Source organism: Nyctibius grandis, chromosome 3, assembly GCF_013368605.1.
Source record: "Nyctibius grandis isolate bNycGra1 chromosome 3, bNycGra1.pri, whole genome shotgun sequence".
Lineage (NCBI taxonomy): Eukaryota > Metazoa > Chordata > Aves > Nyctibiiformes > Nyctibiidae > Nyctibius > Nyctibius grandis.
In genome coordinates this window covers 17,481,123-17,504,512 of record NC_090660.1, presented here as the reverse complement: position 1 = coordinate 17,504,512, position 23,390 = coordinate 17,481,123, and positions in this window count along the sequence as shown.

The following is a 23,390-nucleotide window of genomic DNA, read 5'->3' as shown; positions in this document are numbered from 1 at the left end:
CTAAAAGATAAATCGGAGGAGCGAAGAAAAGCTGGCCCCTTTTTAATTTATTTTTAAATTGTCAGAGACCCAGATTGCTTCACTTGTACAGAAGTTCTCCACTGAGATCAAACCAGCCCAAACTCCTTTGGAGTTATTCTGGTTGACACAAGCCAAGAATTGGTCTTCTGTTTTTCACTGAGCAGAAAATAAAGAAACCTCAATTGGGATGATTCCCACTCTGCATCAGAAAGTGGAATTCCAATAAATAAAATGTGCGTTTCAGATAAAACTTGCCCAGCTGCCACTGATCCATTGTCAGAATTGTGGTCAAATGGGAGTTTCAGTTGTATCCCTGAAATGTAAATTCTTTGGTTTATGAAGCTGAATTTTTATTTTTTATAAGCCATTGAGAACTAGCTGGGTTCATTTATCTTTATTCTTTTCTGGTGCTTTCATACTTATTTTCCCAGAAAGTGACCCAGCATCTCTGTTTTGTGAACATCAGCTGTTCCTTCTGATATTCATATCAGTAGGACTCCTACAATATGGGAGACAGGAACTTGGACTAACATCCCTTTACTGTCTGAGCATCAGTTTAAAATCTGTAATGTGTGTAGCATATATGCACTGCTATCTGATTGAATGGAGTGGGCTAGGAATTGTTTGAAAGATTGTTCCCGATAGTGGTCATCTGAGTGCAATGAAAAGAGAGAAGAAAATTGCTTTCAGATGAACTGTGAACTATGGATTACATAGCATATAAACCTCCAAACCTAGTAGGCTTATGTTTTTATTAGGAACTGTTGCCAAGCATTCTTCTTGTTTTAGAGATCCTAATGCAGATAATCCTGCATTCATTTTCTAAAAACTAAACCCGCGATTTCTATGAGCTGCAATAGTAGGTCTCCCATTGTGTCCCCGTCACCTTACCTGTTGTTAGCTTGCTGGTGTTCAGGAAGAGTGTCTGCAAGACCGGTAAGAGAGGCAGGCTGACAGATTCAAAACTGGTCCCTGTGTGTATGTATGCAGGCACATGCCTAAACTCTCAGCAGTCTGCCAGTTACTCTGCTTGGACTAAGTTGGAACAACAATACGTCTGTCTCCAGCAAAGAGAAGTCCTCACCGATTAGTTATGGGTATTTTTCAAATACTTTCCATGTGATATTTCAGTTCTGTCTCAACTCAAAGTGTGGATCCTAGGTACCTTGCACACAGTTAATTTTTTTCTTTTGAGGGACTGATAACGAGCAATTGCAGTTTGCAGTGACCTCCAGTGGTGAAAAAGCTTTTTGGAAGAATGACATAGCTAATATCCCAATTTTGTCTGAAAGTCATTCCTTAGAGGGTTTAGGTGATGCAGGATTCAGTCCTATAAAGCATATTACATTCAGATTTATTTATCATGTTTTGTGCCTTGTTTCTGTTATTGCTTTTTTAAGAAAACTTGGATTTTTCTTCTTTCTGCTCTTTCTCCTCTCAGGATCTTCTTGCTTTTTTGATTGTCAATATTTGACAGCAGCCATACTGGAGCCATATTGTATATGAGCTGTATGAGGCTTTGCTGATTATGTGTTTCCTGGTATAATAGTGTGTGATCAGTTCTGGTCTTCCTCCCCTCAGAAATCTTATTTTCTGTAGTCTCCTCAGTGTTCACAGTTTCTTTCAGCTCCTTCCACATCTGCCTTTCTGGCTTTCCCATACATTTACAAAGTCTCTCATATGTTGTTCATTGAGGACTTTTTCCATTTCACTTAAGCTGTCTCAGTGTTAAGGGTTGATTCTGCGATGGTTTAGCCATCTGCCTAGTCCAGACCTCACAAATAGTATGAAAGAGTAGATTTTTGGAATTGGTGATGCTGGAATATAGCATTGGGGGTAGAGAGGAGATATTTCCATATTCTACGAGCCAGAATATACCTTTATGCATTAGAGTCCTTCATAGGAATTTTTATTAGAAGAATGCTTATCTTTGCCTACACTTTCTGTACTGTGGGCAGCACAGATTAGTCTGATTGTTGTCAAGTGATTGGCATTCTTTCTTTACTTCCATTTCTTAGCATTACTGACCTTTCCATGTAGAAAAGAGAGAGCTATCTTAAGGAATGAAAGGGAGCTGGATTCTACAAAGAGCAGTAAAGATGTCAGGTCATTTGTGGTTTTATAGGGGAGGGGAAGAAATTTTGGGGAGTTAATATGATACAGGAATCACTTGCCTTTCCCAGATGATTTTCATTCTTTTACACTTCATATACCAACTAAATGTGCTCTGTGGTAGACATGCAAGGGATCAGAAATCATCAGACTTCAGCCAGCTGCTGTGAATGTCAATTCACATGTGTGTGACTTGAGCGGACACATTCTGAGTTGCCAATGAGCTTATAATGGGATTTGTCTTTTCCTGGGAATATCTAGATAGAGAATCAGAAAAAACAGGTATGAAGATAAAGTTTCAGAATTTGCAAAAGAAGACTTGTTTGCTGACTTTCTGAACCAGGTTTTGCTGATTATAATGGGTCTTTAATTCTCATGGAATTTCTTTGGGATGGTATTTGAGAAATTGTTGGAATGGAGTACCTTGTCTTGCTTGAGACGGCCTAAATTTGGCAAACTAAGCAATTAAACAACACAGCAGAGCAGCCCACTGAAAGATAAAGCATGAAACATTCTTCCGCAAACTGTGCTTAGGCTGTCTCTGTCATAAATCCTTCCTGAAGAGATCAGCTGGGTGCTCTTGCATTTCCTTTAGAGAGGCTTTCTGTACCTTTAGAGAGGCTTTCTGTACCTTTGCCACGACCACACTGCCTGGGAGTGAAAGATCCTGTTGTCCTTGGAAAAGAAGGGAGTGTTGCCCTTCTTGACCACATTTCTACTTTCCTTATTCTGGGCTGCAAGGGGGCAACTATGCTCATAAATGGGAATATTCAAGTCTTAAGACATAGGGAGCTTGGGTGTCATGTTGGCAAGGAGCCAGTTAACTTCCTGGGAATTTCTCAGTAGCCTGCTCCTTGTGAATTCTGTAAATGCCTGGAAATTGAGTGCATATTTCTAATAGCTGTGGAATAAACAAGTGTAAGAATAGGGGTGGAGAACTGGTGGTAGTCGTAGCCACAGCTGGTTCTGCAGTGACAGGCACGTGCTGCTCACCCTGTAAGATTTCAATGGTAATCTCAGGGCAGTGGAACACAGACATCAGGTTTCATGCCCCTCTGAGAGGCTGTGGACCTCTAAAGAGATGCTGATGGTGTCAGAGCAGCTTGCAAAGTTAGAAGACTAGTTGTCAACAGCACAGCAGGTGTTGGAGTGACAAAGGTTCAGACCTGTGACCTGGAATGTAATGGTACAATGGCTGTAGCTGGCTCCGTTGTTCTGGCTTATGAACCATTTATATCAAAGCTAGCTGGGAACTGAAGTACCTGCAGATGGTAATGAGACTTGTGGGCTTAGGAGACTTTCTAAAGGGGGAAAGTAATTGTCTCCCTGTACTCAGCACTGGTGAGGCCACACCTTGAGTACTATGTCCAGTTCTGGGCCCCTCACTTCAAGAAAGTCATTGAGGTTCTTGAGCGAGTCCAGAGGAAGGCAACAAAGCTGGTGAAGGGCCTAGAGGGTATGTCCTATGAGGAGCGGCTGGGGGAACTGGGATTGTTTAGCCTGGAGAAAAGGAGGCTGAGGGGAGACCTTATCGCTCTCTACAACTACCTGAAAGGAGGTTGTAGTGAGGTGGGGACTGGCCTCTTCTCCCAGGCAACTAGCAACAGGACTAGAGGGCATAGCCTCAAGCTGCACCAGGGGAGGTTCAGGTTAGACATTAGGAAAAATTTCTTCACAGAAAGGGTTATTAGGCATTGGAATGGGCTACCCAGGGAGGTGGTGGAGTCACCATCCCTGGAGGTGTTTAAGAGAAGACTGGATGTGGCACTTAGTGTCATGGTCTAGTTGACACAGTGGTGTTAGGTCAAAGGTTGGACTCGATGATCCCAGAGCTCTCTTCCAACCTAGTTGATTCTGTAAACATGGTGTCAGTGGTATGAATGTTAACTATAACAAGTCCACCTCTCTCCGATTGTTTCTGCTCCTTAAATGGCTCCAGGCATATTCATATGTCCCAGCTAATAATAGATGGGATTTACAGATGGCTCATATACCCAAAGACTTAATACCAAGCACTATCAAAATGTGTCATAGCCTCAAACAATAGTTTTGGATGTTCTCCATGAACCGACTTGTGTCAGTACTTTCCAGGAATGCTTCCTGAGGACAGTGGTGTTTCCTGGTTTGGTTGAGCAGTGGCAGGCATCTTGACAATGAGCTGTTTTCTGAGGGATTCTGGAGAATCGCTAGATAATCTTTAGGAACTAATGCAGGCTAATTAGAATATGTGATTATAAACTGCTCATCCTATCCCAAAATATACAGATCTGTGACTCTGTGTATTAACATAAAAAATAATTAAAGCTGCCTGCATCCACCAACCTTATTTCCCAGCTCAAGATGAAGCCGGGCAGAAACAAGATTTGTGCCTCTGGATGATCAGTGTCTAGATAAGGAGTGAATGATATCACTGTACAAGGCACTTCTGATGCCTTCCTTAGAGAGTTTCATCTATCCCACCTTGAATGAAGGAAAGCTGGGATGCAAGCCACTGAAACACTTTCTAGTTTAAAGACATTTGCAGGGTTTCATGTTTCAAATGATTATTATATCTACCTGTAGACTGGGAGGTAAGATGGGAAGAGAGGAGAGGGTGGAAGAGATTAATTTATTTTTTTATTTATTTTTCTTTCAGTCTACCTGTCTCTTTCTCCCTTGTATTTTGTTGGCTCAGATTCTTCTGTTAAGTATTTAAAAAACAAACTAAGTTTTAAAACAATTGTACTCAACTAGTCTGTCTTGAGCTTGAGCAGACTAACTCATAGTGCTGTGAGGGTGACTCTAGCACTAATGAAGCAGACTGAAACCCTTTACTTTGCAATCAGGTTTAACTCTGTCTCTGCAATTTCTAATAAGCCCCGGAAGCCTGAGAAACCTCAAAAAAGGAAATTGCATTGTTTGTTCATATTAAAGCACACATCTAAGTCTCTATTGGGGATGTGTAAATTATTGTTCCCCACAATGGAATAAGGTATTCAAGGTTCATGTAAATTATTTGTTATGTTCCCTCACTGTCGCCTGTCCAGCGAAAATTTTCCTTGATTGGGATTAGTCTGTTCAGGCAGATGAATGCATGTTAGTGCGCTGAAATGGTGTGAATTTAGAGCCTACCAGCAAGAGATGCTGCGCGTGGAGTTAGCATGAGGCAGGGAGTGTACTGCCTATGTGCGTTCTGTCACGTCTAAACACCCAGGTTACAAGAATCAACAGCTTTGTACAGGATGCTTCTGAACAGTGACCTGAGCACAGTGATAATGTGTTCAAGAGGAGTGGAGGGCTGTCAGGTCCTTGATGTTCAAGTTGGACCATTTCAAATCATGTTCCTTCAGCTGTTATTCATGGCTTTGTGGCTATGGGTTATTTTTCCTATAGCAGTAAGCAATGATGAGAGTACTCCTTCAGAAAGTAGAAAGGTTAAAATAGATAGTTTACTTTAACTATCATTACTCAAAAGAGGCATAATTTTTCTGTTAGTGTGACACATATCCACTCCACTCCAGCTCTGATTACATCCGTGACGGTTAAAGATGCTCCTGTGCATAGCTTTCAATGTAACAGTTCTTTGCATTTTCATGGCCTGATGCCTCCTTCCAATCTCAAAGCTCTCAAAACATCTTATGACTCCTCTGAATGATACTGCTGTATTATTATCCCCATTTGAAAAATGGAGAAACTGAGTCAGAAAAGTATTACACAACTTGCTTAAGGGGATTCACAGCAAATAGGTACTGAGCAGAAACTTGATCTAAGTTCCCTGATATTTTTCCTTGGTCTCAAAAACCTGAAACATGAACCAAATGAGAAGAAATCTTTTAAATTTTTCTTGAGTATTAAAAAAAATCCTAGACTTTTTTCTTCCAATTCTTTTTATTTTCTTCATGTTCCACTACAGTTCCCAGTTTCAGCTAAGTCTGAAACCACTGGACATAGTGATAATGTTTTCAAGGGGAGTAGAGAGCACTAACAGGTCCTTGAGATTCAAATTGGACCATTTCAAGAAATCATGCCCCTTCAGCTCCCAGGACTGCTATGCAAGTTTGGGATGTTCCCTTGTCACTACATGGATTCAGGGCATGTTCCTTAAAAAACATGTAAGATTTTATGTATTGAGCAGCAAGTCAAATGCATGACTAGCAGTGTCTAAAAAAGGTTAACTGCACGTGCAATATTGCAGGTACCGCTTGCCCAGAGACACGCCTATATGACCAAATCAATGTTTGGCAAAGAGGCACTGAGCTAACCTAAGAGAACAGTGATTTAACCACCTTTGCCTTTTCTGTGTTAATCCTTGACGCCCAGTGGTGAAGCTATGGAGACACAGTCCCGCCACTGAGGCCCAGGGCAGTATCTGCTCCCCACTCTGCCTCATGTGACACTTCATTCCTTGCAGTTACAGTCCTGATCCATGACACTTGATTCTGGATGGTGGCAATGCAGACATCTGATCCTTCGTGCTTGATCTCTGACACTGGATCTCTGTTAGGAAAATTACTGGTACCTGATCTGCCTAATCATGCTACTTGATATATGGTGATGTTCCCCATTGTGGCATGTTTACCACTGAAAGTAAATTTGAAACAGCTAGGACAGCAAAACAGAAGAATTGAAGGATTTGGCTGTACTCTGCGGATACTGTGGCCGAAACATGACATTAAGAAACCATGTCTTTTAAGGAAAATGGCAAGAAGTAGTAGTGCAGGGGTAAAAGAAGAAAAGAAAGAAAAATTATTTTAAAAAAATCTGTGCAGATCCCAACAGTTATATCTGTTGTCAGAGCTTCATGCTCTGCTTTAACTCTGTACGCTGTGTTCAACACAGACTAGGCTCTAAAACAAAACCAAAAATAAATACCCCCAGCTTCATGTAAAATCAGCTTTTAATGTCAAATGTATTTGCTTCTGTTTCACAATGAGTATACTTCAGTTCTATCAGTAGGTTTCCAGAAGCTAACAAAGCCTTTGACTAAGCAAGCTGGTTGAAATTTGTTGCAAATAAATTTATAATCTGGCTCATTTCGTAAGGTTTTCGGTTTCATTGTAATCAATGAGGGCTGCAAAAAGCAAAACTGCACTGAAAAGAAAAATAGACATGCTTCATTCCAGTAGGGGTGCAAGCATTGCTTTACCTTCTTCCCCAGTTAATTTTATTTGGAGGTAGCACATCCTCATGTGTCCTTCAAAGTCTTCTGTTTTCATGAGCCATCATTTTCCAACACATTCCAGTGTTTTGTTTCAAAACTCTCTGGTTAGCTCCAGTGACAACTATTTTTAATTCTCACACTGGATCATATGAATTGGTCAGGGAATAGAGACTTGGGCTCCTGGTAATCATAATCCATTTTCCATAGTGTCAGATGAAAAATTTAGGTAAAAAAGAATATACAGCAGTCATGAAATTGAATCCCACAGGCAGAAAGGTGAGTGAGGTCATGGCAAGTCTTCCGAATGTTTCCAGGTGCAATCAGGATGGGAAAGAAGCCAAAGAGCCCGAAGTCTTCCGTGCTGTTAGGTAGAACAGACCTAGAAGTAATGAATATCACTGCTATGTTCTAGTGGCAGAAATAAAGGATTACAAACAATTAAGCAGAGGTTTTCGTGTGAATATTCTGGATTTAGAGCTGAGCCAGCGTCCCAGCTGCAGGTAGCTAGTAGCAGTATCTAAAACGGGAACATGAAGTGAGATTCTTCCCTGATGAGATCCTCTTAGATTCAGACAGTCAGACAGCAGCCCATGGCCGGAAGTTACATCTTTACTATTGCTACTAATGAAGCTATCCTTCGTAAGTTTGTCCAGTGCCTTTTTATCTGTCCATTTACACCATCGCCCCCACAATATCCTGTGGCAGTCAGCTCCACAAGTAATTAGTGTGAGAATCTTTTTTTCTCATTTGAAACTGATGTGCAATACTTGTGTTGAGTGTCTCCATTCTCTTGCGCTGCGAGAAATGACAATCATTCCCCATTCATCTTGTCGCAGCAATCATGGTTTTCTAGAGCCATGATACTACTTACAGACATATGCATGGCTTTTCAGTGTGTACTGAGATTAAGGCAAAAGCATTAGTTAGAAACAGCATATTTCTTTTAAAAATACAAAAAGAAAAAAGAAAGAAAGTGAGAGAGAGAGGAATGAGCTGTTTTATGAGACCATAAGACCAGCTGAGCAGACTAACAAGAAACTAAATGGCATGGCCTAATTGAAAAGTGAGATTGCTGTGTAAAATTGCCGTGCCTTTCCAAAGAGTGTGGATTTTGTCCAGCCTGTGAAAACTGCCTTTCCAAAGAGTGAAGGTCAGATATTTTGAGAGGAATAATCCCTTTTTGCTATGCTCATCTGTGTTGTGTAGGCAAAGTGAAGAAATAATTTGTTATTTCTGATCAGTCCTTAGATATTTCATACTCTTAGGACAAAGTCTAATCCATGATTCCTGATGATGCCATTTCTCCAGGCAACATTCATGAGAGGTACGTTGATAGGAGTCATGACAAAAATACCATCCACTACGTCTTCTCACAAAATTGAAGACCCACTAAATGTTTTGAGACGAGAATAAGCTGTTTTATTGTCCTCTCTTCTTAGAGCCTACCCTGATGGTGCAGAAGGAGCAGAGTTACAGGACTGGCTCTTGCCCAGAACAAGGGCAGACATAGTTTAAACAACGCTGAAAGCCGTAATTCAGGTTTCTGTGATGATGACGGACTGTTTTCTAAGCACAGTTGTAACCATCTTCAAAGTGGGGGCGAAAGGTGAGATTAGTCTTCTCTGCCCATAGCCCTTGAAAAGTTATAATTGAAGCTGGTCTCCTCCTTTAGTCAGAACAGTGAGCAGTACCACCGGGGACACTTAGGCCAATTTGTCCTCCATTGTAATGTGGGGTGAACTGTCCTGTAGACATCACTCACTTTTTCTCTCCCTCAACTATAGAGGATACTTACCTTAGGCAAAACATCTTTTAGATTACTAGAGTTAGATTTATGGGTTTTAGAAGTTCTGTAACTTCATTTTCCTTGGGTTTATATCCATCTTTAACCACTGTAATAGTACTAGTTGCTGGCTATCCAGCTGAAGAGGAGAGGAAAGCCAGACAGGAGTATCAGTAGGGCTTTATCTACCTATGCCTTCCCTTTAAATCGGAAAGAGAAAAATTGTACAACTTGTATCTGTGATCCCAAAGATATTACAGAGTTTAAAAGTAAAAAAAAAGCCTACAACATAAGCTTCCATCATCTGCATGAAGTGACAAGCGACTATTTTGACCCTCCGCTCTGCCCTTCCACTGGGCAGAGACCATGGAAATCAGCCAGGCGTTTTCTGTATGGAGCCCAAAAACTTGTGATCAAATTAGAGCGAGTAACGTTAATGGAGTTCTGTAAATAGAAGAAGTGAGCAGATGAGGATAGGCCAGGGGAAGAGAGGAGAGGGCCTTTGAGGTAAGAGAAGAGTTTGTTTCATAACAAGACTGCTCTTCTCGTGTTTCCCTCTCCCAGAGCAGTGTCACTAGACACTCAGGAATCTAGATCTGATCTTTCATTAACATCAATACAACCAACTTATTCTAAGCAATGTTATGTTTACTTTTTTTAATACTGAAAAAAGGTAATAATTTAGCCTGAAAACACATCAAGAAATGCAAAAGATCTGGCTCCTAGAGAATATTAGTTTTCTTTCATCACATAGCTATGTTTCTTAATCCTGATGTTTTTTCAAGTCGGTGTTCCCTATTTTTGAGGGTTTATTGTATGTTATACTACTGCGTCATGCAGGATGATCACTGCGATGAGCTGTACAATGCAGTAAGAAACTTAACATTTCTGTTCCCTGTTTCTTTGTATTTTAGCAATGCAAAGTTAGAGATCGCCTATAGCCCCCTTATAGCAAAGCACAGGGAAGTTACAGGTACAAGCAGACAGAATCACAGAATCAACCAGGTTGGAAGAGACCTCAGGGATCATCGAGTCCAGCCGTTGCCCTGACACCACCCTGTCAACTACACCATGGCACTGAGTGCTATGTCCAGTCTTTTCTTAAACACATCCAGAGATGGTGACTCCACCACCTCCCTGGGCAGCCCATTCCAATGTCTAATAACCCTTTCTGAAAAGAAATTCTTCCTAATGTCCAACCTGAACCTCCCCTGGCGAAGCTTGAGGCTATGTCCTCTTGTCCTATCGCTAGTTGCCCGGGAGAAGAGGCCAGCTGCCACTTCACTACAACTTCCCTTCAGGTAGTTGTAGACTGCAATAAGGTCACCTCTGAGCCTCCTCTTCTCCAGGCTAAACAACCCCAGCTCCCTCAGCCGTTCCTCGTAGGTCAGACCCTCCAGACCCTTCACCAGCTTGGTCGCCCTCCTCTGGACTCGCTCCAACACCTCAACATCTTTCTTGAAGTGCGGGGCCCAGAACTGAACACAGTACTCAAGATGCGGCCTCACCAGTGCCGAGTACAGCGGGACGATCACTTCCCTAGACCGGCTGGCTACACTATTCCTAATAGAGGCCAGGATGCCATTGGCCTTCTTGGCCACCTGGGCACACTGCTGGCTCATGTTTAGCCGGCTGTCGATCAGCACCCCCAGGTCTCTTTCCGCTGGGCTGCTTTCTAACAGCTCTTCCCCCAGCCTGTAGCGCTGCATGGGGTTGTTGTGGCCAAAGTGTAAGACCCAGCACTTGTTCTTGTTGAACCTCATGCCATTGGTCTCGGCCCATGTATCTAACCTGTCCAGATCCCTCTGTAGGGCCTTCCTACCCTCCAACAGATCGACACCCCCACCCAGCTTGGTGTCATCTGCAAATTTGCTGAGGGTGCACTCAATCCCTACATCTAGATCATCTATAAAGGTATTGAACAGCACCGGCCCCAGAACTGAGCCCTGGGGAACACCGCTAGTGACCGGCCGCCAGTTGGACTTTGCCCCATTCACCACCACTCTCTGGGCTCGGCCATCCAGCCAGTTTTTAACCCATTTAAGAGTCCACCCATCCAAGCTCCGGGCAGCTAGTTTGTCTAGGAGGATGCTGTGGGAGACAGTGTCGAATGCCTTACTGAAGTCTAGATAGACTACATCCACAGCCCTGCCCTCATCTACTAAGCGGGTCACTTTGTCATAGATGGAGACCAGGTGCAGACCAGACCGTGATGGGGAAACATTGTCACCCCCTTTTCTTTTCCCAGATAGGATAAGAAAACCAGTTGGTGATTGGGCCAACTGCATGGGGTGAGTAGGAAAGGCAAGGGTACAAACTTTCCGCCTGTCTTCCTCTTCTGGACAAGTTACTAGGAGAGCACTGAGGCTCTCCCAAGGGCAGTGCCTGCTCTGACCACCTGGCTTCATTAAGAAACTAGGCCTGTTAACCAGTGCATGCAGCTGGCGTTCTGCATGAGTTGTTCTGAGGATGACCGCTTTTCTTTTCAGCTTCTGAAGGGTTCCCACACTTATAACATAGCAGTGCAGTTTTTTTCACCTGCATGTTCAAGCAGGCACTTTAGAAGTTCACAAGTACATGTGAACAGCAGGCAAAACTTTTCCGTTAAGACTTTTCAAAGAGCAGTCAGAAATGCTTCTGGATGCACATAATGATATCAGATGGTGAAGCACACTGAAACATGACTACTCTCAGCAAAGGTTGCCTTGCACCTGTTCTGCCTGCCTGTGTGCAAGTTCCTTCCTAAATAGATCATACTTCAGTTCTAGTGTCTTTAGCCCAAAATCCTGCTCATAAAACTGCCGTTGAATTCTGCAGCATGGGCTTAGCAAAGGCTTAAAGCCTCCACTTCAGGAGCCTGCAGGTGTGCACTGTAACTGAATTTTAATTTGGAGCAGGTGTCATCAGGAAAGCACAATGTGTGCATTTTGGCAAAGAAGTGATACAACTGCTGAGCTCAAGTAGGCAGATCAAGTCCGTTGGTTTGGTTCTTAGGTACTCACTGGGAAAAAATATCTGGCTTTAGACACTTGTGAGCTGGTTTAAGCTATTCTTAAGCCATTTTGTTAAAGCAAGGATTTCTTTCTGGACTCTAGTTTAATAATGCTGACTACTGGAGTTCAAAGTCTAATAAAAGGCTGCCTCACACTTTCTGGAAGAAAAAAAGGAGAAAGCTCTGGTAGTTGCATGAAATCAGGGGTCTGAGAGGTAGGACTGCACTTGTGTACGTGATGCGATGTGGTAGGAAGGTGAGGCTTCTCGGCAGGCAGCATAGCACTAATAAAATATTTTTTCCTAAAAGGAAAAAAAAAAGTAATTCCTCAGCATTTACAGACTGAAACACACTGTTTCAGCAGTGGAATATTAATGAATCAGTAATGCCAGACTCTGTTTTATTTAGCCAACTTCTGTAACACTGGTGTACTTTATTGTTTATTCAAACTGCAGACTTATCCAGCGTTACATGTTGATAAAATTTCTATGAAAAGAAACTTCTGTCTGGGAAAAGCTATGGCTGGCCAAAGGAAGCACTCTTTTTGCTTAGCCAGTTGGCACAAAGGCCAAGCACTTTAAATCTTACATGATTTTACTTAGCCTGCACATTAAGGTAGGGAAATAGTGTTTCAGTTATAGACACTGTAATCCAGCTGTGTGTCTTTTGGGTCATTGTGCTCATCAGATGCCCAAGCTGACCTCTGAAAGCAGTTTCCCTGAAGCATTTTTATGAAATAAAAACTTAACTCATCTTCTTTACTGAATGATGCAGCTGTTCTTTTACTCCTGGCCTGCCTTAAGGAATACTGCTTCCCAAGAAAAGCACTGAGAAGCTGAAAAATGGCAAATGTTCAGCCTCGAGTTTCTCTTGAAGTTCTTATGGACTGTCCTAACATCTGGTCACATGCTACTTTTTTTGGGACCCTTCTGAATGATAAACAGGAGGCTGTTCACAATAATTTGATTCTCAGGACTTTTGTTTCTTCCCATTGAGTGCATCCTTCCTCGTGTTACTCCACTCCATTTAAACAGGTTCTTTACTGATTCTAGACAGCCTGAAGGGTGTCATAGAGAGAAGTGAAAGCACAGGTGAAAATATGTCAGTGTGCAGGGGTACATCTGCCAGTGCAACTGCAGGCTCTTGAAGGTGAGAGAAGCGTCTGCAAGGTAAATCCTGCCCAGACTCCCTGCATCTGGAAGGAAAGTCCTCCCTTGACTTGATGTCTTCCAGGAAAGCAAGCTCCATGCAGCTTGCATATAGCTATGAAAAGACTCTATGAAATCTCTGGCGTAAGAGCCTTAGAAGTTGATGAGGTCTGAGCGTTTTTTGTATTCAGTTAGCAAAGACAGGTAATTATCAGCAAGAGTCCTCTACCCAGGTTTTGTGTAAGAGGTGATAACAATACATTTAGCACACACAAAAAGTCTTTTTAAGTTTCTTTTTTTTCTTGGAAATAATTTAATTTGAAATTTCTCACAACATTAAGGGCAAGACTGATGTTAATTTTTTTGAAGTTTCAAGTTGAACTATTAAAGCTTGACAAATTAAAAGAAAAAGGCTTTATTATAGAAGGTATTTGGTGAATCTCAGCTTATTTGATATATTAGTGTCCTGCCAGCTACCATGTCGCCTTTTAGATCTCATCAGGTAATTGAAAATTGAAGAAGTGCCAGACATCTTTATAATGGTGCCAGGATCTTTATAATGGTTGTTGATATTGTTCATTTCCCAAATGTCTTTGGTTGGGCACTGAATGTGGCTAATCTTTACAGCCAGGTGGCTGGGCATCTGGAACGATCACTTAGTTGGAATATGTGGAGGTTAAAGGAGACAAAAATAGGTGGTGATTGTGATGGCTTTCAAAGTTCAGCTGTAAGGCTGAGAACTTGCCATGTTTCATCTTGGAATGAACATTCTAGGGGGAAGAAAGTAGCTACAGGAGAAGATGTAGCTAAAAGGCATTTCTGTCACTGAGAATATCCACCAACGCAAAATGGTATTAGCATGCACACACTGGGCAGGGCAAGAAGACAGGGAGGAAGATTTCTGTGAACTTTATTTACTCCCTGTTCATTCATCCTGTCATATGAAATTGAGCAGAATGGGCTACTTGTATTGGTATAAAACAAACAGATCAAAGCAGAGAAAAACTGTAATACTTAACTTCCTTCAGGGCTTTTTAATATAGCCCAAAAGTTAAATTTTATGTAACACCCTTCCTTTGAATTCTTCATCCCTAAAGCATAAAGGTATGCTATGGAAACTTGCCAGGCACAAGTTACAATCTATTAAAATATCAACAAACATTCACCAGAATTAGCAAACCCTACAAACAAAATCAGCTCAAATTACCCCTTCCCTAAAAACACTGGTCTCCAGTATATGCATTTCATGCTGCTTTTCCTTCTTCTTCTACATAGTCCTGGATTCTGACATTCATGCTGAATATGAATGTGCCATTTATTTCACTTTTTTTGACACTAGACTTTAAAGAAGAAAAGAGATGGGTCAAGGTATTTTCTGCATGCAGGTTTTCATGCTAATTTACTTACTTAAAGTCTGTTTAATTCCAACTCTGGTTGAAGTCATACCAGTAAAAAAAAGTTTTCTTCAGCAGAGCCTGCCTGGATAAATAACCAGTGCCCTGGCTCACCTACAGAATGAGTGGATTCCTGGTTTTGGTGCAGTGCCTTAGTAGAGCAGGATAAAATAATTTCTTAGTGAGTATATGATGCAGAAATAGGTTAATAGTAGTTGTGGAGAGTGTTTACTGATATTTTAAAGAAACAAACAAGCAAAAACCTCCAGTCCCTCCTTCCCACTTCTGCACTCCCATAGCTAGTCTCACAGTAGAAGGCAGCAGGGAACAAACCACCACAGGTGAAAATGAATCAGTAGTGATTCAGCAGAAGAGCACTATATTCCCCCTGCTGGTACACTGGGACCTTCACTAGCCTGGGTATTGTTTTCTTTGCAGTACTTGCAGCAGAGAAAATAGGTTAACTCATAATGAATCTGAAGATAATTGCCTTTGCTTTTTAAAGGTTAATTTCATAAACCTAGCTGATCACAGAGTGACAGCCATAGACACACATGGATCTCGACTACTCTTCATATTGATACTGCCTGTTGGATGGGCAGCCACCGCAGATGATGTCCACTGTTTCTGACCAGGTGGATATCTGATATCATGGGCTGGACAGTAGGTAAGTTTTGCAGCTTGAAGGAAGCTGAGCTATCAGTATGTTTCTTCTGGAGAAGATAATACATCCTTTGTAAAACTTTTACCTCCCAAGAGGCCAGGCAGCTTTGGGGCTCTTCTCTACAGTTCTTTTAAAGATCTTTTAATCAATTCAGTTTCCCTTTCTCACTGAAATTACATTTGCTGTATTTTTAGTATGTTCTGATGGAGCGAAAGGTGTTACTTACATCCAATTTTCCATATAACCACTTCTGATGACTGTGCCTTTCAAGTCTTTTCAGCCTATCCATTCTGAATTAACTTTTTTGTAAGAAAAGACCTTTCGTGGTTTATAAATTTTAATACAGGATGCTAGCTGCCAGAAAGTTTTGGATTGCAACCAAAGATTTTAACCAGTCCACCCAGCAGATGAAATGAGGTACAGCTCCTGCTGCACCTGGAGACAGTACTTCTTTCATTGCGCTGTTTCAGAGTTATGACACCTTTGCTTTAGCCTCAGAAAGTCAGGAATTTTCCTTTAAACAGGCTTCCTGGAAATAGAGTTTTAGGCTATTAATGGGTAATTTATCACACAGTGTTTTTCAGCCTTAAGAAACTCTGGGTTTTGAGGTTTGTTTTGTTTTTAGTATATTAAATGGGGACAGCTAAGCAGAGATGAGACTCTTGGTGTGACATCTTGACAGCAGGAGATGATGATAGTGGAGACCAACCCTCAGTGAAAGAACATCATGCATTTTGACAGTGAAATGCTTTGAACTTCAGCTTCAGCTGTTAAGCAGACAGATGCTGATTATGGTGGCTTTTGTATGTGCTGTGCAGTTTTTATTCACCCAAATAAACCTGTTAACAGTGGGACACCATGTGTGAATGAGTTGTGTTTGACCTGGATAAACGCTGCACTGTGCAACTTGCAGTGGATTACCTCTTGTGTGCAAATGCTTTTCCACATGAGAGAGATCTGCAGAGCTCCAGAGTACGAGCATCACCCTCAGAACATGGGTGGTGTCTCCCATTATCATTTTCATCTTCAAAGATCTAGATATTTTCTACAGAGAGATATATAGCTCAATTAACATTTTTTTTTTCTGAAAAAAAGTGGTCATATGGATGCTTACAGAAAGGCTCAAAATTTGAAGCTGGTAGTATATCTAAAAGGCCATCTGCAGATTGATCACTGAACTGTGACTAGGATCTCTCTATAGTTTGTTTCGGGAACTTGCTCTCATGATATATCTCTAGGGTATCTCCAGGATACTTAGTTTCCAGGGTCATTATAGTAAAGGAAGTCCTAATTCATAATTAATTAACAGGTCGTAGGGTAGTTGTATGCAGAGAGCCCTGTGGAGCAGTAAATTCCCTAGTCCTACCTCATGAAGTTCAGTGCCAGACTTTTCTTGCTGTATGCTCCTGCCCTGTATAAAGCTGTTTCCTTTTCTGACCTTAAGCAGAGTTCCAGACTAATGTTTTGGGCAGACCCCAGGGGACCCATAAAAGTATATCACTTATGACACAGTATGTCACTTAATCTTAGGCATACAGTTATTTCAGCCCCCACGGTGAAAGAGTCCAACATGACTGCTGATTGTAGAAATGTATCGTTTTGGATAAATTCCCTGATCCACGTTGATCTATCTTTTTTGGTTGGGAGGGGTGGGAGGCAGGAGGGGAGAGGGAAGAGAATGGTTTTCCTGTCCTACCATTGCAGACATCTGTGAACTTTCAGTAAACAGCATGAATTTCTGAATCTGGTTTGTAGCTTTCATGCTTGTTTTCTAATCTGTTTCAGAGCTGAGCAGCTGTAAGCTTATATTGTTTCTCAGAGAGCTGTTGTTGGGTACCAGGGAAAGAGCAGACATGCTTTAGCTCTCATTTGTGCACTACTGCATACAGTACTTTCTCTGCTTCGTGACTAGCATATAGCAATCCTTGAATATTTTAGATAGCGTCTCTCCTGTTCCCTGAAGTCTAAAGTTGTTCCTTCTTTGAGGCTTATTGAGATTTGAATCTTACAGAGATTTCTACAGAAATATTCTCTAAATGATATAAAGGTCTTCTTCAAAACACCTTATTTGCGAATGATTAAAGGACGCAGCCTTCTTTGCTAGGGATGTCTACCATTTATGACCCCTATCAGAATGGGGAAAAATACAAAGACATGATTTATATTTATGACCACTATCAGAATGGGGAAAAATACAAAGACATGATTTATCTGTAAAACACAATTGATGAGTCAGATATAAAACATATTATTGGAACTTCTCAGCTAGGTCCTATGGCCAGTCCCGCCACAAAATGTGCATCTTTATGGCCGATCAGAGAACAAAATCTGCATCTCCCTTGATCGGAGTTTCAGAAGAAGATTTTTTTGTTTGCTTATTTGTAAAAGATACAGCATTAGAATTATGAATTTGAACTAGAATTTAATAAAAGTAGGCTAACATATATTCCGTATCCTTTCTTAGTTTATGACTGAGATTTCATTAAGTGGATGAATACAGATCAATCACGGGATAAAAGTTGAAGACAAGAAGGTGATCAAGATTGCTGGAGAGAATTAGTTTTTAAGGAAGGAAGAGGAACATGGAAGTTCCGATATATAGGGCAGGGATATATAAGGCACAAGACAGACACTGAAAGGAATAAAAATAAATGAAAAGTCAGCAGAAAAGTAAGATAGTGGTAGATAAGGATAATCTTACAAAGGTCTTAATTTAAGTAATTAAAATATAGAACAGTAGATAATAATTTTATTATCTGAGCTTCCGAAAAGTTGACTCCTGCTGTATGTTTACGAATTGATGTTTTTCTTTGATCTGTCCTAAGATTTTATTTTATGGATTTGAGCAATTTTTTTAATAGAAGAGCAAATCAATATGTTCAAAGGAAAGCCAAATCTTACGTTGTTTTCTGGGAGATATACAGCATAACATGTTATCTTGTACAATTGTAACAAAGGAACTTATTATATGTCCACAGACATGCACAGAGTATCTTCCATTTCTTCCATTTCTTTTCATATAGGAAGGCAACTTATTCAGAAAAATATTAAAGAAAAATTTTCCCCTTTTTTTCTCAATACTGATCACTTCTAGAAAATTGTAATATATTTTTGTGTGCAATATAACTATATACTTGAGAGAATACAGAGAGAGAGATGCAACAATAAACTTCAAATACATTAAAGGTATCTGCAAAGGAGAAGAGAATAAACTGTTCTTGTCATCCACGGATAGGACAAGAAGAAGTCAACTTCAATTGCACCAAAGGAAATTTAGATTATGCTTTAGGAAATCCCTCTAACAGAGAAAAATTGTCAGCACTGTGCCAGGGTGCCTAGAGAAGTTATAGAAGCTCCAGCACTGGGAGTTTTTAAGCTCAATGTATGAGATAAACTTTCATCCAAGTTCCAGAACTGTATTTTCTCCACATTGTCCTTTAGCTGCATAAGAACAGCTGACTTTCCTCCAGATATTCCCACTGTTTTAGTAGTAAATGTGCAGGAAGATTCAGTATGGATATAACTTGAAATACGTCATGCCCTATCCATTCTTACCTAGATTGTGTAAAATTTCATATAATGCACCTCTGAGTGATCGAGGGAGGTTGTTTTATAACGTCTTTTTTTTCTGAAGGTGAAGGTCACAGTGGCCAAGTCTAAATTACCATTTGTAAGTCAGAGCTAATTGTTCACACTTCCACCTCTGCCCTTAATATATACCCTATGCAAACCTGATCCTTGGCAGGACGTAGGTACAGAAATGTCAGGAAAATGTATGCTGCTTACACATATGAGTGAGCAATGGCTGGAATGTGGAGCATGCATCATACATGTGCTGCAAACCCATGCGTGGCAGATGGCCCCCATGTTATTTCTGGGCGAAAACCGCCCCAAGCCTCCATAGCCGTAAAATATCAAACTGGACTTGGGAGTTTTGGAAATATCTTGTCTAGAATGGCTCAAGATTGATGAACATGGTACCATGCTCTCCAGATGAGGTGTGGTGATAGCAGTCTTCCACGAAGTGCGGCGTATCCCAGTACATGGCTTACGGCCCAAGAAAGTTGGAATAAGACTCTACAACTCAAACATTTCCACTTGTGCTCTTGTTTATAATGTTTGATGCCAGCAGCCATAAATTTACGAGGTGCTCTGTCTGGGCCTTTAATGGTTAGGAAATATGAAGAACTGAACTGAACTAAACTGGAAAGACTCAGGCTAAAAAAGTGGGGAGGGGGAGGAAGACTCCTTTTAATGTGGGTCCAGTAGAAGAAGATAAGGTAAGGCAGAGTAGTTAACATCTCAGGACCAAGAGCTGGTGAAAACTAAGTGAACAACTTTTTTAAACAGAAAGTAGGCTTTCTTTGCACTGATATCTTGTCATGTGAATTTTTTTTTAAAAAAGCGAGTATTACCTCTTTTTACTGATTAGAGACTGTTTGGATCTTTTGCGCTGTGATAATTTTTTTAAAGATGTTTTTCTCTAGTACCTATGAGACTGACATCCAAATACTGTGGAGCTTGAAGTCCTCCCATCCTTCACAGGCTTTGTGTCAGAATGTGCTAAAAGCTTGGTCTGGGCATCTCTGAACTGGAGGCTCGCTGTTCAGAAGCAAGAGGCTAACGGAGCTGAGCTAGATGACAGACTTGTCTGCAATAATTTCCTGATGCTAGCCTGCTTTCTGTATTTGTGTGTGCAGAGAAAATAACACTGACTGCAGTTTCGAGTTCAAGAGAGAAAGCAAAAGGAAGACTTTACTTCTCTAGCCTGTCAATCTTCACCTTTAGCCCCTTTATCTATGTCTATACAAAGTATGGAGTTGTATCACCTCTCCTACAGACCCATTGTATCATGTCTATGGACATGTTAAAAACGTAAAAGTCACAGTAGCAGGAACTTATCCATTGCTACTTTGTTGCTATTTCTTCCAAATTTTAGATGCCTATATGCTTTGAAAATGACACATGCTGCTTTAAGGACTTTTTCAACTGAACTTGAAATAAAAAAGAAATACGGGTTAATTTTTTGTATAAAGGCCACTTGAAAGAATTCAACATCCATGGAGCAGCAATTGTATGGAAGAATTAAAATTCTTTTGGCAGATTATTAAATACCATGCATTTTCACAGTTAATTAGCACTGTATTATATGTTGCAAGTGTTTGTTACACCTGTGTGCAAAAATTCCCAGGGTGCGGTGTCAGCCTTTGGGCTGATACTGTCACCGCCATGGTGCAGTGGCCTAGTGTTAATATTCTGAAATGTCATATTAGGCAATGTTAGGCATATGGGGAATTGCGTAATCTTCAAAACTGGTGAAATTGTTTTCTTTCTACACTAATTTTGTTGTTTGTCTTTGGTTTTGGTTCATGAAGGGTAACCATTGCTGCAGCTCATACCCTTAATCTCCAACAGACTTTGTAGCAGTTTCGGTACTGCTAAAAAGTGCAGTTATGACCAGTCATCACTAAAATTTGTGAGATGAAAATAAGAAAGCTGTTATATGGGCTTATTTTGTGCATTAATGATAGGTACAGTTTCTAAGAGATTCTTTCAGTGATTAGGAAAAGTGCATTCAGGTTTTTGGCTATTAAAAATATTTCAAATTATTTACATATACTATTATTGAATTTCATAAAGTAGCTGTGATAATAATCCACCGCACAAAGAAAGAAACATTCAAATACTTTAAAGAATACTATTTTTTACAGAAGACTTTCCCTTAAGTAATTCATTCTCATTGAACTCTTGAAAGGTATCTGAATAAGTAAGATTATTTCCAGTTTACAGAGCAAGAGGCAGGGATCACAGTTTCCCAGCTGCAAAGGAGATACTGACAAGAGCTTTCTGAGCCCAGAAAGCAAGCTGATGTTAGCTTTCTTTCATTTATCCCTCTTTTCTAGCCACTACACAGCACTTCTCTCTACCAGTTCACTTCAGCTTCAGACAGAACTACTAACACATACTGATGAGTTTTTAATGAAGCATTTTTATAGTTTGCTTTCTACATTTTAAAAGTGTTTGACATTTTTGTGTGTCATGGCATAATATTAAATCAATAGGACTTTACAGATGATACTTGATAATAGGATCTTACCTCACAGAGCTTAGAATTTTTATTAGTGTTTATAGTATTGGTTTGAGGTATTTCACATAACATTTCCCTGGGCAACTGTTAGGAGAGATTTAAATGTTTAACATATGTGGCTTTGCACACTAATATAACACATGATTTTACCATTACTATCTGTGTGTCCTTTTTTTTTTTAATAATTTCCTTGCTTTTACAAAATAATACTCCTTTTGGAGAGGATCCTTGTGGCTGACAGGTTTTGCCTGTGAAATCCCCCAGAGCAGGAGTCCTAGCTGGATGGGTGGCAAGGTCTAATAAACCTTTAACCTTTTTTTGTGCAGGTGGTGGGGAGGACAAGGGAAGCTCACTGTGAACTCCTGCAGGGGTGTTTCATCCAAGAGAAATGGCTCTTCAAACCTGGCCATTTTACAAGCATGCAAACACATCTCCTGGAAGTTTGTATCTAACAGGGGCTTCTGCAGATGTGAAGCTATCAGGAGGGTTTAGTTTATGTTTCTAACAGAGATGAACGGAAGAAGGCAAAGGAGTTCAAACATAACTGCTCTCTGCTGGAACCGACGTGATGTTCTCTGCTTCGGTATTCTTTTCTTTTTTTAACTGCTGTCCTGCATATTATTCTTTCCATGAAATACGGATCCCTAAACTCCTCGTCTTTTTTTTTTTTTTTTCTGTCCTGTTTCCTATTTTAAAATCATTTAACCTTCTCAATCTGCTCAGTGAATGTGCTATGCACAATAACACATGGTGGTCACCTCTTGGTAATGTCTGTTATGTAGAGATTTCAATCCATGTTTTAGGGTCATGCATGGACACAGTTCACCTTTCACTCACAGTAACACGCTGCTCTCAGAAGCTGACAAATATACGCAGGAACTTTTATGCTTTATTAACCTGTGGTAACTAGAGAACAAGCTCCTGAATTAGCTTATCAACACTGACTACATGTTGATTCATAGATGACTGTGGAGAATGCCTTTGGAAACTTTTGAAAACTTTGGACTCCAAAAGACATCTTTGGCACCTGACAATAAAGAGGAGACTTTTCATATTCTTCATTTACTGAACAGATGCAATTTTGAAAGGCTGTTTAGTGTGTTAGATATTCAGAATTCACTGTGTGCTTTACCTAATTATCCCTCACGCTCCCCATTTAAAGGATGGAGAAACTGAGGCTGGCAAAAGAAATAAGTCACCAGGATCACAAAGAAGTTCTTGATCCTTTGAGTAGAGCAGCAGTCTGGCTGTTTACCAACCAGCTGGCTGACTTTATGTGTTTATTTCTATAAGAGCTATGGCACAAGTGCAGACTGACCTGTGTGTGGTCAGTCTATGACGGTCATTTGTCCAAGGTAGTCTTTTCTTTGTATTTCAGAGGCAGCCTTTCTCCATCAAAGTGATCCATACTGATTTACTTCTTGCTCATGTGGAATACAGATGACTTGATAAGTTCTGGTTTTATTCTTTCTTTTTAATTCTGTTTTTATTTTTCTAACCAACATGAGAAATGTTCAACATTTCAGACCTACACTCAGGGGGATCCTGTTCCCAGTCATGACGATTCTTCTTTGTCCAGTGTTGTCTTTCTGAAAGGAATTAAAGCCTTTTGCAAAAGCAACACTTAAACAAACTGTTTGAGTTATGAATACTAATCACTGATTTTGAGATGTTTACTGGCAGGTAAAGAACTGAGTCTCTCTAACAAACTTTGTATTTTGGAATTTATATGGCCAGATCACAGTAGAACATAAGAGCCTCTTCATTTGTGGCAAATTAGTACAGTCTCGATAAATACAGAAGTAAATTAAGATGTTGGCTCTGAAGAGAATTGCTTGTGTATAAAGAGCTAGGTGTGTGCTGAAATATAGCGTAGAGAAAGGGGCTCTGATTTTTTCAAATATCTGCATTCCAGTGTCTCCTTCTTCTTTTACTTTCCTTAATGTACTTTTTTTTTTAACAACTCTATTGACTTCCTGCCTGGCATAACAGGCTTTTCAAGCAATAGAAGTTTTCATCTGAAAAGCTCACCTTAAGACATAGTAATT